Raw genomic sequence first — 14269 nt, 5'->3', positions numbered from 1 at the left:
CCCATAGGGCTCTATGGGAATGGGGAAGGCGCTAATTACGGCACCGCAATTTTGCGGTGCCGTAATTAGCTCCGAGGTCCCTTAGCGGGTTGGTACTTAACGCCTGCAAGAAGCAGGCGTTAATTCCTCCAACCCGCAAAGGGACCTCGTAGTACGGCGGTAAGGGTTAACGGTCACCGTTGCCATTAACGGTGACCGTTAACCCTTACCGCCGTCCGTGTAATGAGGCCCACTGGCTTCAGGAATGCCGAAAATTATGAGGTGGGAAAGCAATGTTGCAATAAATGGTAGAACCAGTTTAAATGGAACATTCATGCTTAAAACATTCCAAGCGACCCCCCCCTTCGAACCCTACGCTCTGATGATATAGAATGGATTTGCCTTGCTACAAACTATAATCATTGCATGATTTGCGGTTTCCAATCTATGATCATCATGAGGATGGTATGGGAACAGAGGGAAAATGTTGCTACTATAGGTCTTGTCCCTTATATTTTCCATACCGAAAATGATGCCGAGAAGTTCTTGGTAACACCCTTTGAAAATGAGAACACAAATAGTGAGGCAATGTTAAATGGTCCTCAGTTAAATATTAATGCGGACACCATCAAGCAAATACTTGCACGAGTGGCTGCACTGAATGGTATTACACCTGTACCAAGTGGACCTGAAATTCCACCTGCAAAGGGAAACTCGGATGCGTTAGCGTAACGAGGAATCCTTTACTATAATGTCATGGAATTCATGTGGGCTAGCAAACATTTTACGTTGGTTTGGTAAGAATGATGCAAATAATCGCCCTGAGGTCATTCTTCTTAAAGAGACCATGCATACAGCGCACTTCGATATTGCAGGTTATGGCTGTTACATAGTTCTGTAATATTTTAGAACCAACTAGTAAACTATTGGATTGTACATCAAGCCTATATTGGACTACAACTCCCAGAATTCACTTGGTGTGGTGATGGCAGCCCAAAATTTATTTACGCTGTTTTTTAGTCCAATATATATTTATTTATTTTTAGTGTTTGCTTATTATTATTTTTTCTATCAACAGCGGCGCCTTTCATTATTATTTTCTTCTAATTTGGGCTGCATTATTTGCGCTTTGTTTTGCTCGTGCAATGTCTTTACTGGCAGCACTTGCTGACATGCGCAGTCAGTCTTTAGCTTTGCCTTTTTAAAAAAAAGGCTTCTGTGTACTATTGGCTGTAGCCAGTCACTCCTTGCAGGTCTATACACGCATGCGTAGCGTTTCGAATTTGCAATTAGTTTTAAACAAAGAGATTACCATCTGGTCTCTCTTTTTGCTGGACAATTTTATTATACAGCAACCGTCCTGCAGGTAAGCGTGTGGCCAGCCTTCCTGCAATGTTAATAGCTTTTCAGCTACAGCCCTCTGCACAATTAACTTTGCAGCGTCGCCCTTTAGACTGCTGTTTGTTGTCCTTTGAGCTCGTTATCACATTTTAATCGTACGAGCCGTTCCAATTGATTTATTTGACACTTTGTGTGTTTATATTTAAACATAGCACCGCTTATCTTAGACTGCTGCCATTTGCCTTTAAGTTTACCTTCTTATTTCAATTGTGCTCGTAGCTCCATCTGATTTATTGGGCTTTTCGTGCCTTTATATTTAAACACCTTTTGGACTCCTCAGAATGGCGTGGTTGTCCGTAGGCTGCCTCCCATTCTATTGGTGATCTTTAGATGTATTTCATGCAGTGCCCTTGTACTCTGGTAAGCCGTGGGTCACTGCTTGCCATTTAACATTGTAATGGAGCTCTTGTGCCATTTTTGCAGTGATTTGCAGAGGGCGTTGAAGGCTAAGGCTAAGTGGCGCTGCCTCTTTACTTTTCAAATACATGTATTGCTGGATCATCTTAAACTGCATGGGGCGCCCTTCAGGTGAGCTATTAGTACTTTTGCCTCAGTTATAGACACTCCATTTTGAATCTAGGCTTTTCATTTACCTGACCTAGTGCATTCTGGTCTTGTTTCTTGTTTCAGGTTATGTTTTAGTCCTGAATTGTTTCGTGTGACTGGCCACACTACACTGCATAGATTGTTGCAGCAGTAAGGTTTTCATCAGGTTAGTCCACTACTAGTCCTTTCTAGACACAGATATTACCATTGGTTGGTCTTTTTTGATATTTAGATATATATTATTATATATACACATTCTTGTTGTCGATTCACCATGGTCCTGAAGGTTCCCTCCCATCTTGCACGGTTCTCTTTTGGGAGTCACTTACCCTTTTGTTCTGGTTTACACAGCTGTTGTAGCGGGGGCCGTATATGCTTATTTTCACTATGTTATACACGGTTCTTAAATTGTTTTCAACAATTCAGGCTGCTAGCCAGCAGTCCTGTTTCTCTTTTTTAATTGTATGTTATAGGCAGTCGGCAAAGACTTTTTCATGTAATAGCTTATAGTCGCTTTTGCGTACTTGTTTTTCAGAATGGTAACATCCACCTCCTGAGGAAGACGTTCAGTTAACCACTACTACACGTCGAAACCGGTCGAGAGAAAAATTCTACAGGGATGTGATCTTTGCATTTGTTTTTTCTATCCACCCTGACAATAGATTGTTTGAGAATTATTTCTATTGTTTGTAAACACCGCAATAATGTGTGTTAGTATGGGGACTAGTTATGAATTCCTCTTCCCCATTGGTTTTTAGCATGTTTTTTGGTGTTTTTTAGTACTTTGGATGTGTGCCACGGTATGATGAGTTGTGTGTGTATGAATGAACTTGGTATGTTGAGTATGAGTGATGAAGTTTTAGCCGATTTTCGGCATATTGTTGCTGCTGTTTTGCTATGTTAAAATGATTAGTGTACAATAATTTTGTGTGATTTATTCACCAGTTTTCAATTTTTGTATCATCTTTAATAAATTTGGATACATTTTTTCTAAATATACTTTGCTCTGGACATATCTTTTCTGTTTCTTGATGTTATTATAATACTCTGGTCCAGAGGCTAGAGTTACCCTGCTCTTTTCAGTGTTTGTGTTACACCCAGCCGGCCACTGAAGGATTAAAGGGGCGACCTTCTGGTGGTTTAGCAGTACTGGTCAGAAATTAATGTAAATTTAATCCAGTACTAATACATGTGGATGCAGGTGTGATGGCAATACAACTGAACCCCCAGGATTCAACGGATTTGGTTATAGTAATTCTATGCATTTATTGGAATCGGTTATCTATTTCTTGGGATCAAATTGTTAACACGCTAGATGTACTACTTGAAGGTATATTTGTCAGAACTAATCAAATGGGGATTGTAATAGGAGGTGATTTCAACTCCACGTGTTAGAGAACAAACATTATTAATGAGAATCTTTGTAATAAAAAGGTACTGCTGACGGTCAAGAATGGACAGAAGTGGGTAAGATACCTGTTAGGATGGGATATCATGCTGATCCCGCCGTTTTCGAGTCATTGCCATTCAACTTGGAGGCAAGGTGATCTTAGTTCCTATATTGATTTCTTTGTTTCAACATCTATTTTAAAATATTGTGAGCCAGTATGAATCATGGACTGTGGGTTTGGAGATCACTCCACCATTTCTAAAAAACTGAGTATCTGAAATTGCGCCTTGACTCAGATCCGACGCTTCAATTAATAGAGATTGAAAGACCTGCACTCTCCATTAAATGGAACCCGCCTACTTGTAGGAGACTGCTGAAGTATATCAGGGAGGATCCCTTTTTTGCATACATAGGGCAGTCTTATATAGGTGGGGATATGGAGATGGAGAGGCGAATCAGTAGCTGAATTCACACGTATCTAATGGATATTGCCCGGGGCACAAAGTCAATTCTCACTCCTAAAGCACATAGACACGCCTTTGATTTAAGAATTCATCAACTAAAGAATAATAAAAATGCCAAATTACGACACTTGGTTAAATTCGAACTGGGTTCTGTTCTGTATACAATGGAAAAGAAACGTATTATTCTTTTATATAAACATCAGATCAAAGAACTGAGATATGTCATTGCTCTTAAAGATAACCAGCGCATGATGCATAATATCTTAGCACATGACACAAGAAAGATCTGGACGCTTATTAGAGCTATAAATGTCCCCGTTATTTTAGCATATACTTGGGTGCACTATATTACTAAGAAATTTGAACTTCCACAAACGTTCTGCAGTGAACGCACCAGGGATTATTCAGAACTTATTTTAGAGTGTTGTCTTTGGTCTATAGTGGATATTGTTGATGCTATAGCCAAACTTAAGGATTCTAAAGCATCTGGCCCTGATGGGATCCCTCCTTGTTTAATAAAAATGGACCCAAATTTATGGGCAGGGATCCTAAAAATTGAATTTGATAATATCTTTGCCACCAAACAGATCCCAAGTTCTTGGTGTTCAGCAATTATTGTTCCCATTTATAAAAAAGGCAGCATTAACGATCCCTCGAACTTCAGACCAATTGTGTTACGGATGTGTCCTATAAGGTCTTTACCTAATTAATCCAAAAAGAATTACAGGTGTTTCTGTACAACGAAAACATCCTGCCTAAATTCCAAATAGGGTTCCGGAAGTCAATGGACTGTCCACTGAACACCACTATTGTCTCTTACCTACAGTGTCAAACGAAACGACAGGATGGAGGGTCAGTATACACGGCGGCACTCGACTTGAGTGCAGCATTTGACACTGTAATAAGAGAAATGTTGTGGAATAAAATAATCCGAAGTGGAATCCTGGTGCATCTAGTGGCATTAATTGCACTTTTGCACTCAAGGACCACTTATAGGGTCTGTCTGAATGAACAAGATACATTAACAGAACCTATTCAAACTGAAGTTGGGTTAAAACAAGGCTGCTCTCTAGCTGCGGTATTATTCAATCTCTATCTCTTGGATCTTGATTGGAATTGGAGGGATTTAACAACTTATCCCGCATGTTTAGCCCATCTTAAATTAAATTGTATCAGTTTTCCTACTATTTTTCTACTATTGTTGGACAGAACTCCGTTTGGGTTGCAGCACAAATTGAATTCCTTTTATGAATTTGCTGAATCTCTAAACTTGAATGTAAACCAGGCAACATCACAGATTGTCATTTTTTCTGATGGAAAGAAAAAAATATAAAAATGTAATTGGTCAATTGGTATGGTGGATCTTCAAGTTGTCTTCAAGGAAATAAGATATTTGGGATACACCTTAACCAACAAGAATTCAAAGAAATGGTGGAATGAGTGGTTATGTGGAAAACTTAAGTGTTTGACTGCCCAAATGTGTATTCTCTATCACAAATACTGTACCTTTCCCATACTCCCTATTATTCAATTTTATTTGCTAAAAATTGAACCATGTATTTTGTATATCTTTGATATTTGTACTGCAGAGATTGATGACGTGTTAGACATTGCTTAGGAAAAATTATGGAAAAAGGTGTTAGGGCTTGCAAACTCAATCCCTAATGATATAATTCGGCATGAACTAGGTCTGTTACCGCTTTCAGCTAAACGGAATTGGAGGTTGTTGAATAATTACAGCAAGATGCTATCTCCTCGGAAAAACTCGCTCTACGAGGACTTGAATATCATGATTGTTTCAGGGTCGCGACCCTCTTTATCCAAATTCGTAAGAAAAATGGATGAAATCTTAGAACTAATTGCGGTATCTAAAGAAGATCTTATAGCTTGCTTACCTTCCAACAAGCAAACATTTCAATTGCTGAGCTGGTGTCTTCAGTCAGATCGAATCGCTAATTATAAAGCTTATAAAGTATATGCACATTTCAGAAGGAAATTGGGTGATCTACCCAGATACATTCTTCAATTTCCTTGTTTGGCTGCAAGGGGTTTATATTTGTGCTTTAGATTAAACCAATTTAGTACCTATGATGGGGTACAAAATTGGGCTTCATATAAGGAAAAATTTGGAATGCGAAGTAGGGAATGTCGGTTCTGTGGTGTCCCAAAAACAGCTGAGACCTTGAAACATCTGGTGATATTCTGCATGAACTTTGAGTTACTGAGAATAAAGGAATTTGGGAGTTATTGGTACTCAGGATCAGATATATCTAGGAGCGCATTATGGAATAAATGTATGTGGGGAAATAGTATCAATTTAGTTATCAGATTAACGAAAAGCCTAGAAGTGATAAAAGAACTGTTATTGCTTATTAGTGTATAAATGAAGAAAAGCATTCTTATTCAATGTCGCAAAGAAATTGAGTGAAAATCTACCGAAAATTAAGATCTTTTTGTCTTGATTGATATTTTAACCAATTTGTTTAATCTGAAAAGTAGCTGTTTCTTTTTTAAAAATTCTGTTTTAAGAAAAATTCGATATGCAAAACTGTTTCATCAATCAAAATGTAATTGTAAATGAGAATGAAATGTTTTTATTTAATTTTTATATTATGTCTGTGGTTGTAAATTGTAAAGGTTATTTAATGAACTAAACACAATAAAAAAATGTTTAAAAAAGAGTCCACTGTAAAGGATCAAGAGTAAGACTCGGACACAGGCAAGTTAAGTGATGGTTGTAGATGTTTATTTCCAGAAAATAAGAAGGGTTAGGGAAAATCCAACCTATGCCTAATCCTAAAATGTGTTACCCTGCCACGACAAAATAAATGAAGCAACATCCGTGTCAGGATGTTAAACAAAAGAGCATCCTCCATCCTGTGTCCAAAACTCCTAATCTGACCTTCACACTCTAAACCCAATATTATGTGGATAGGGATGTTCTGGTAAGATATATATACCTGCAGCTTGTTTCTAAAGCTCTTAACATAAAGATTTAAGGTGCAGAACATTAACGTAATGCATGTGTCTACCAGGAAAGGGGTCTCCCTTCCCCTAGAGTTCTTCTGGCCGTTCGAAAGTGTATTTCTTACAATTTAACTGTGTTCCAAAGGGCATGAATCTTCCTTTGAGTTTCCTTCAAGCATGTGGTTTATTTACAATGTTCAATTTCTCACACTTTGTTCACTTTCTACCCCTGGTGTACTCTCCTGCCAGGTTATTTGGGACTTTCTTTTCAATCCTTAAAAGGGGTATGAGTTTTCCCTGTTGTATCCAGAAAATTATGTTTATTTGCCTTTGCACGCCTGGTTTATTCCTTTGCCAGGATATCCCCTCACTTCTCTTCTTGCTTTTGGTTTACCTTCACGCTAAAATATCACTTTGCTTCTCACGCCTGTTTTACTCTCCTTCCAGGGAATCACTTCACTTCTCACCCCTGGTATACTCTCTTGCTAGAGTATCCCTTCACGTCTTACCCCTGGGTTACTCTCCTGCTATGGTATCACTTCACCTATATCTCCCCGTCCTGAGTATGAGTTTCAGATTCCTTGTTTGCCTCGTGCACTAACCTGCCAGGGCTTTCTCCTTCTTTATTCACTCTTTCTTTCATCTACATCCCAACAGCTTTCCACAGTTGGCTCACTCACCCCTTTCTGATAAATTTCATATTTACTTCGCCTCCCCTTTTCAAGGGTTGGGTCTCTGACCCTTTTTGAACATTGTCCGTATGTATAAAAGTTCCTCTTTTTAGGTTTTGTGCTTTCGCCTCGCTTTTAAACATATTCACATAGACATGATTCCTTCCTTTGGGTCACAATCCATCTTTCACAATGTTCTCATTTACATCAGTTTCTCTATTAGTTTCAGTGGCCTTCTCACACATTTCTCAGCGTGGCGCAGCATTCGCTCTGACACCCTGGTAACCCATTCCGTCTTCCCTGGGCTTACTGGCTGTCTCTGGCAGTCCTCGCGTCTCCTCTTTGGCATCTTGCTCGGTCTGCTGACTAGGCGTAAGTCCTGTCAGCCAGTCTGTCTTCACTTTAGTTTATCTTGGTCTGGGTGACTCCTGCTGGTCCCAGTTAGCAGGCGGCAGGCTTTTTTTGGCACGGTTCTTCCTTACACTGTCCGTTTTAGTCCCTGCACTTTGACTCACAATCTTCTGATTTCTGGCATCTTTGTCGGCGTTCACACATTTTGCTGACAGCCTTGGACTCTGCCACTTGCCTCCATTGCTATCAGCAGTACCAGTTTTAAACTTCCCAGCATCTGCGAAAGTTTCAAAAGACTAGAACGCAGCATTGGTTTATCGCCTCTAGTTACTTGATTGCTCCATCCCTCTTCCCCGTCTCAGTACTTAAATGGGCGGGAGGGGGCAAACAGTTTATTTGGTTGGAAAAACATGGGATTTCATCTTCTATGTTACAATAAGCCATACAGGTATGTTGTACAGGTGTATGAGTGTCATGTGGAATTAAGGTTACCAGGTTATTTTGCTCTATGGGTTTCCTACCTCTCTGGAGTTGGTTTTCTCACATGCGGTCCTCTGACAGATAGCCACACCAGGGTCAGAGTCAGGTAGCTTCTGCCGTTCCCTGGCCACATAAGAGTAGCTTCCCTCCAGAGAGTCAGTAATGGTGCTAATAGATTTGTCACACCACCATAGTGTGTCAAAATGACTCCCTTCCTCTGGACAATGTTTTATAGTTCCAATTGCAGGTGGGAACTTCGGGTGCAAGAATGACTCCCTTCTCCAGGTCTCCGTTGCTTTCCCAGATAACAAAGTTCCAGTTTGTGGTGTTGTAAAGTTCAAGAAAAGTAAAGTTCCAACTCACTGCACTGTTAGGTCCCCGGAGAATACCTCTCATTCAAAACCTTCCCGGTCGATGAACTGGAAGCAAACATTGCGGATTTCCCCACCTCATGGAGTGCCTCGGACCTCTTGAAATTATTCAGCAACTCTGCTATGAAACTGGTGCACACGCATGTCCCCCTAAAATCCAGCCAAAATAGACAAAATCTGAGAGACCATCGAATTAACCTCTGACGGCATTAGCATCCCCTGCACCGCAGTATGCACACTGCCCCTCTGGACCGAAATCTCTCCCCTCTTCCCCTGGCTCTCCTAAAATCCCTCAAACCTACTTCTAACTCTAGCGATATAATTTCGGCCTCCATTATTAAACAACTGATGGGTTCAGCGCTCAATGCGCTCCTCAGCATCATCAATGCCTCACTTGCAAAATCATAATCTTGGGAAAAGTAGTTTCTACACAACTATTCACCAGAATCGAACAACTCTACCTCCTTAATGACGATCAGTCAGGGTTCTGCCCCAAGTATACCATCCAGGCGGTTGATGATGCCCTCCGGTTGATGATGCCCTCCAAATCACAGACAAGGGCGACTCATGCCTCCTCGTGCTCCTTGACGTCTCTGCTGCATTAGACACCATCGACCACCGCATCCTTGTCTCCCTCCTTGCTGACAGGATGGGATTCTCTGGCACTGCCGCATGACTTCTGGACTGTAGTGCAGGCCTTTGTGGTCATGCACATCGATGGAGGAAATGTTCTCTTGACAGGGTTCCTAACTGCTCACTTGGCTCCCCTAAAAACAGTCCACCACGCTGCAGCATGTCTTATTACAGAAGCATGGAAATGTGACCGAATTACACCCATCCTATGCAAACTACATTGGTTTCCACTATAGGCCAGGATAATGTTTAAGACTGCATGTATTATCTACAAAGCAGCCACGAGTAGCACACCAGCGTAACTGGCGGCTGAGCTCCACATACTTGGTGGCAAACGCCCCTTACACAGCAAATCGCCCAACCGGTTTGAATCACAAGGGAGAACCTGCAAACAACCATTCTCTTGTCATGCACGCATCCTCTGGAACTCGATCCTGGTGTCGGCTTGGAATGCCCCTACAATTCTCCTTGTTCGCAAATCTCTCAAAACATGGTTCTTTCAGCAAAACCTGACCAAAGACTTATTCCAATGGGCGCACATACAGATGCACAGACCTCACAGTACTGCACTATGGTTAAAAGATGGCAGCCGAAATAATGGCTACCCACACTCTGTACAGCACTTTGGTGCTCCTGAGCTAGGTCCATGCAAGAAATACAAAATACATTTTCTCCCTTCTCCAGCTAGCTCGATCTCAGAACTTTCACAGTGCCAAAGGAATGACTCCCTTCCCTGGGCCTTTCTTGGCTTTGCTTCACGGTATACACGATCAGGGGGTATGGCTTCCTTGACCTGACCTCTCTTGGCTTTGAGGTACACAACACCAGGGGGTATGGCTTCCTTCCCCTGATCCCTTTCAGACTCGTTGCCACAGTTCATAAAGTCTGGGGGGTTGACTCCCTTCCCTGGGCCTTTCTCAGGCTCTTTATTAAAGTTCACGGCGGCTAGGAGATCAACTCCCTTTCCCCAGTCCCTCCACAAACCTTCTGAAGCAGATCTCAGGCTTAACTAATGCAGTTCACCAACAACAGGGGGAATGCCTCCCTTCCTCTGTCTTCTCTCTTTGGTTTACACAGTTCTGTGGGTGAGGGTCCCAGACCCAGATATTTTCTCTTCTCCTGCTCAGGCAGACATGGTTCACTCGCCTGCAAGGTACTGCGACAAAGCAGATGGCTTAATGCTTTCTTCTCCTGTGGGTCCCAGACCGGAGCTTTATTACTTGTACTTGTATTATGTTCAGGGGTGTCCTCTTTATCTCTGTTTCATGGTTCAAATGTTATTCGGCCCCTCCTATTGCTCCCCCAGCTGTCTCGGCAACCCAGGTACCTGTAACAGCTATGCCGGGGTGTGACAATTTTCCTCAGGCTTTCGAAACCCCTCTTCTGGGTTTCTCTTGGTCTCCTGTGTCTCTCCAGGTGTTGCGTTAGCTTTGCAGAGGGTCCTGCTATGCAGGTAACCCTCCTCCGGGCTTCTCTTGTTCTCTCGTGCCTGCGCGTGTTGTAAGGAAGGCATGGTATCGACAATAAGACAGACACAAGTGACCACAGTTCAAGGGTGTTTATTGAACATTGACAAAGGGGTCATAAACACCTATCTAAACCTACATCTTTAGATGAGAGCAAGCTACGACCATCAAATAATAATGCAGTCCTAGTGGAGTATTGTCTAAATAAAAGGGCCTATGCTAATAAACTTTTGCCAATCCTTACCGCTAATTTACAAATAGTGTGGGGGCAATGTTAATGAAAAAGAAAGAGAAGTGTTTACAGAATTATGTGTCAGGATGTTCGGGTCTTTGGCCTCCCTTCCCCACGTTTTCAGCCGGGGCCAGGCAGTTCACTCGAACAATGCACACACTCTGGCTTATTTGGCACAAGGATACATATTTCCAGCAACAAGGCCTTCTGTACCCAAGTCTCTTTTCTCATCAAAGTCTCTTGATTCAGAGGGCAGGATGTACAATAAATAAAAGATGCACAGTTCTGTTCTTCTTACAAGCATTCAACTTGGGTGCTTCACCCTGGATTCCCCTCAGCCGGGCTCAGATCTGTTATTTTATGATTGTTACTGCGGATCTCGCTCGTCCGGGCTCAAATTCTACTTTTTACAAAGTTCTGAGAATATTTGTTTGCTCGAGTGACTCACGGTTCACCCCGGATCCCCGTCAGCCAGGCTCAGATATGTCTCCTTTTCCAATTAGTCTCCCTCAGCCGGGCTCAGACTAATTGTAGTTCACCTTGGTTTATCAAAAGACTTTTGAATGTGCACAAGGTTTAGTTTGACCTGTTGCAGGACCACTTCGATACAAACTTCCGTTTTACAATACAGTCACCATTCAGCTGGATACTTATCAGAAACCTTCGAATGAGCACCCAAGTGGCGCCAGACCACTCTGTATATGATATCTCGCTTGGTCTCCCCAAAGTTCATTCACTCCTTTGGTTTGTAATTATATTTGTGTTGCTCATCACATGCGTTTCACACAATGTCCTCTTTGGATTTCTTCATACAATGTTGCTGCTTGCAACCTCGGTTCAAACACAAGCTGGTTTGATATCCATCTCTCCGACTCACCGGCTGGTCTGTCTTTACTGTTGCTGCTTTGTTGTAGGAGCCAAGGTCAGTACCACAGCGGCAATCGTTCCTCCCCACCTTGGTTATGGATGCAGGAGAGCCCCGGGTACCTTTGATGCAAAGTGTAGGTTTGTTCAGCTTAAGTTCCCTTTTTAGGCTTCTTGCTTTCCAAGGTTTGCGAAAGTAACGGTCTTTAACAGTCAAGGGTACTTCCCTCCTTGCAAACCTCTCTGGTCTTGCCGTCTTTCACCTTGTATTAAAAATGCATCTTGGAACTGCTGTTTACTCATGTGCTTTTCCTCGCTCAGTGTGCTTTCATGCTCCGCCTTTTATCCGTGTGGGGAAGTGTGGAAGTCAGGTATGTGTAATGATCCGTAATTGCCTGACCTTGCCTGACCATTGTATTGGGTCATGTCGGGTAGAAGGCTCTGGTGTTAGTCAGTTGTCGCTCATGGTGAACTGTCAGTGAGAAAGTGTTTGTGTCTTGAAAGCGGGGGGTTGAGTTCCTAGGTATCCTTCCTGGTAGGATGGGGAAAAGGTGTTACAGGGAAGGGGGATACCATGTCTCACCATCTGATGCCCCACTTTCACTCCCCGAAGACCCCTCATGAAGGTGATCCTCCCACACTGGTCCACCCCCAGGATCTGGATCCAAAGCGATGGCCTTGTCCTGGCCACCTAGTCCTAGACCCCCAGGGACTAGCGGGTGAAACGCCTTCAGGTTTCTCACAGTATGCTGTGGCGGTGCTGCAACTGCAGTGTAGGCTGCGCATCCTCTCCAAGACACGTGGTCAGTCCACTTCTTCTGCCAGTTTGCCTGCTTCTGTTGCGCTCCGCTAGGTCCTTCCACTTCGGATATGCTAGGGATGCTTTCGACTCCAGGGCAGCGTCCTGTGATGACTCTTCAGTTCGTCATTATTCTTCTCGCTGACTTTGAATCTCACGGTTCCTCCATGGGGGGCTCAACTTCCTCTTCTGGAGTCCCCCTTCTCTTTCTACTTTTGTTTCTCCAATGAGTACTCTCGAACCACTAGAAGGCTCATGACTCTTGCTGGAAATACTTTTCATGGTTCTGCACCACCTCCTCGTCCCAGTACCTATGTCAGTAATCTCCCTGAGATCTATTCGGTTCTTCCTCGTCGCAGTACGTTGCCCCTTCTGAATATGGCAGAGGTACATGGATAACAAGGTTGGGGATATTTTAAGGGAGGTGTTTTGCATTGTGGAGTACCTCGTTCTCCCTGAACAGTCGTTCCTTGTCCCACAGGGGGGTTTACGCTCCTTGAGATCCACCCGCTAAGTACCACCCCCAGGGGGGCTATCGGTTGGTGGCCTCACCTCCCTGGCCTCATAGGAAGGGGCTCACCGGAGAGGAGGAAGGACGAAATCCTAGAATTCGTCACAGTTTCTACTTTTCTGGTGCTCCAGCTTGCTCTTTAAACTTCTTTCCTCTGCGACAAGACTATAGACACTGGGCCTCATTATGCGGTTGCCGTCAACTCCGTAACACCTAATCTGGCGCCTGACTTCCCCGGGCCATCGGGACATTTCCCGGCGATGCAGGAAGTCGGGCACCGGATTTTGTAAGTCCCCATTCCGATAGAGTCCAATAGGACTATATGAGCGTGGGGAGACGGAAGCACTGGCACCGTTGCTGATAGTGCTGGTGCTTCCTTGATGACACTCCTACCGGGGCCGCTGCGCCCGCCAGGGTCAGGTGGGCCCCGGCAGGCAGACTCGTAGTGTGGCGGTCCGGAAACAAAACTGCTGGTGAGCTTAATGGCATCCTTGTTTCCGGACCGCCACACTTATAATGAGGCCCACCTGTCTGTGGATCTTATTTCAGTTTTAAAACCCTTCCCATCCTTCTATTGGCTGAGGCAAACTTTTAAATTGATTGGTTAATTAGCTTTCTATTCTAAGCTAGGGGAGGGAAGTCGTTAAAAGACTTCCTGCCATTTTGGATTTCTTTCAGTTTGTTTGCCTACTGCTCTGCTCCTGCCTTGCCTTTTGGCTGTCACCCTGCACAGAATTACATTTTGTGGGTCTCTGGTGTTTAAAGTCTATCAAAAGGGACACAAAAATCTCTAGTAAGTTCCCACATGTGCAAAAAGGATTTTACTTTTGGGAGGTGGAATGAATTATTTCTCACTTCAAATTCTGCAGGGGAGGTAAAAAACCATTCTCCTTCACAAGCACTGCTGCTGGGCGGGGTATTTAGGATACGTTTGTTTTTTTTCCTTTGAGGATCTGCACTTGTTAACAAAGGAGTCTCTCTCTCAATGTGCTTGTATTTCCCCCTAGCATTTCCTGAAACCCTAAAAGACATTCTAGAAATGGCCCAGGTTTTGGATTTGTAAATCTGATGCTCATGGGAGATGCAGTACCGAATATCCTGTTTCTTTTTAACTTAACAAATTGCTCTCTCAGTGGGTGCAGGA

General features: G+C 43.1%; 1 long non-coding RNA gene across 1 annotated transcript; it reads left to right on the top strand.

The window, feature by feature from the left end:
* The first annotated feature begins 232 nt into the window (after positions 1-232).
* Positions 233-6427, top strand: LOC138566327 (uncharacterized). Its single transcript, XR_011301906.1, has 4 exons — positions 233-1345; positions 1804-1908; positions 2011-2092; positions 2462-6427. It is a non-coding gene; the product is annotated as an uncharacterized lncRNA (long non-coding RNA).
* Positions 6428-14269: the final 7842 nt, after the last annotated feature.

This window comes from Ambystoma mexicanum, chromosome 2p (assembly GCF_040938575.1).
Source record: "Ambystoma mexicanum isolate Mex_15411 chromosome 2p, UKY_AmexF1_1, whole genome shotgun sequence".
Taxonomy (NCBI): Eukaryota; Metazoa; Chordata; class Amphibia; order Caudata; family Ambystomatidae; genus Ambystoma; species Ambystoma mexicanum.
This window is presented reverse-complemented; position numbering and strand designations above follow the sequence as displayed.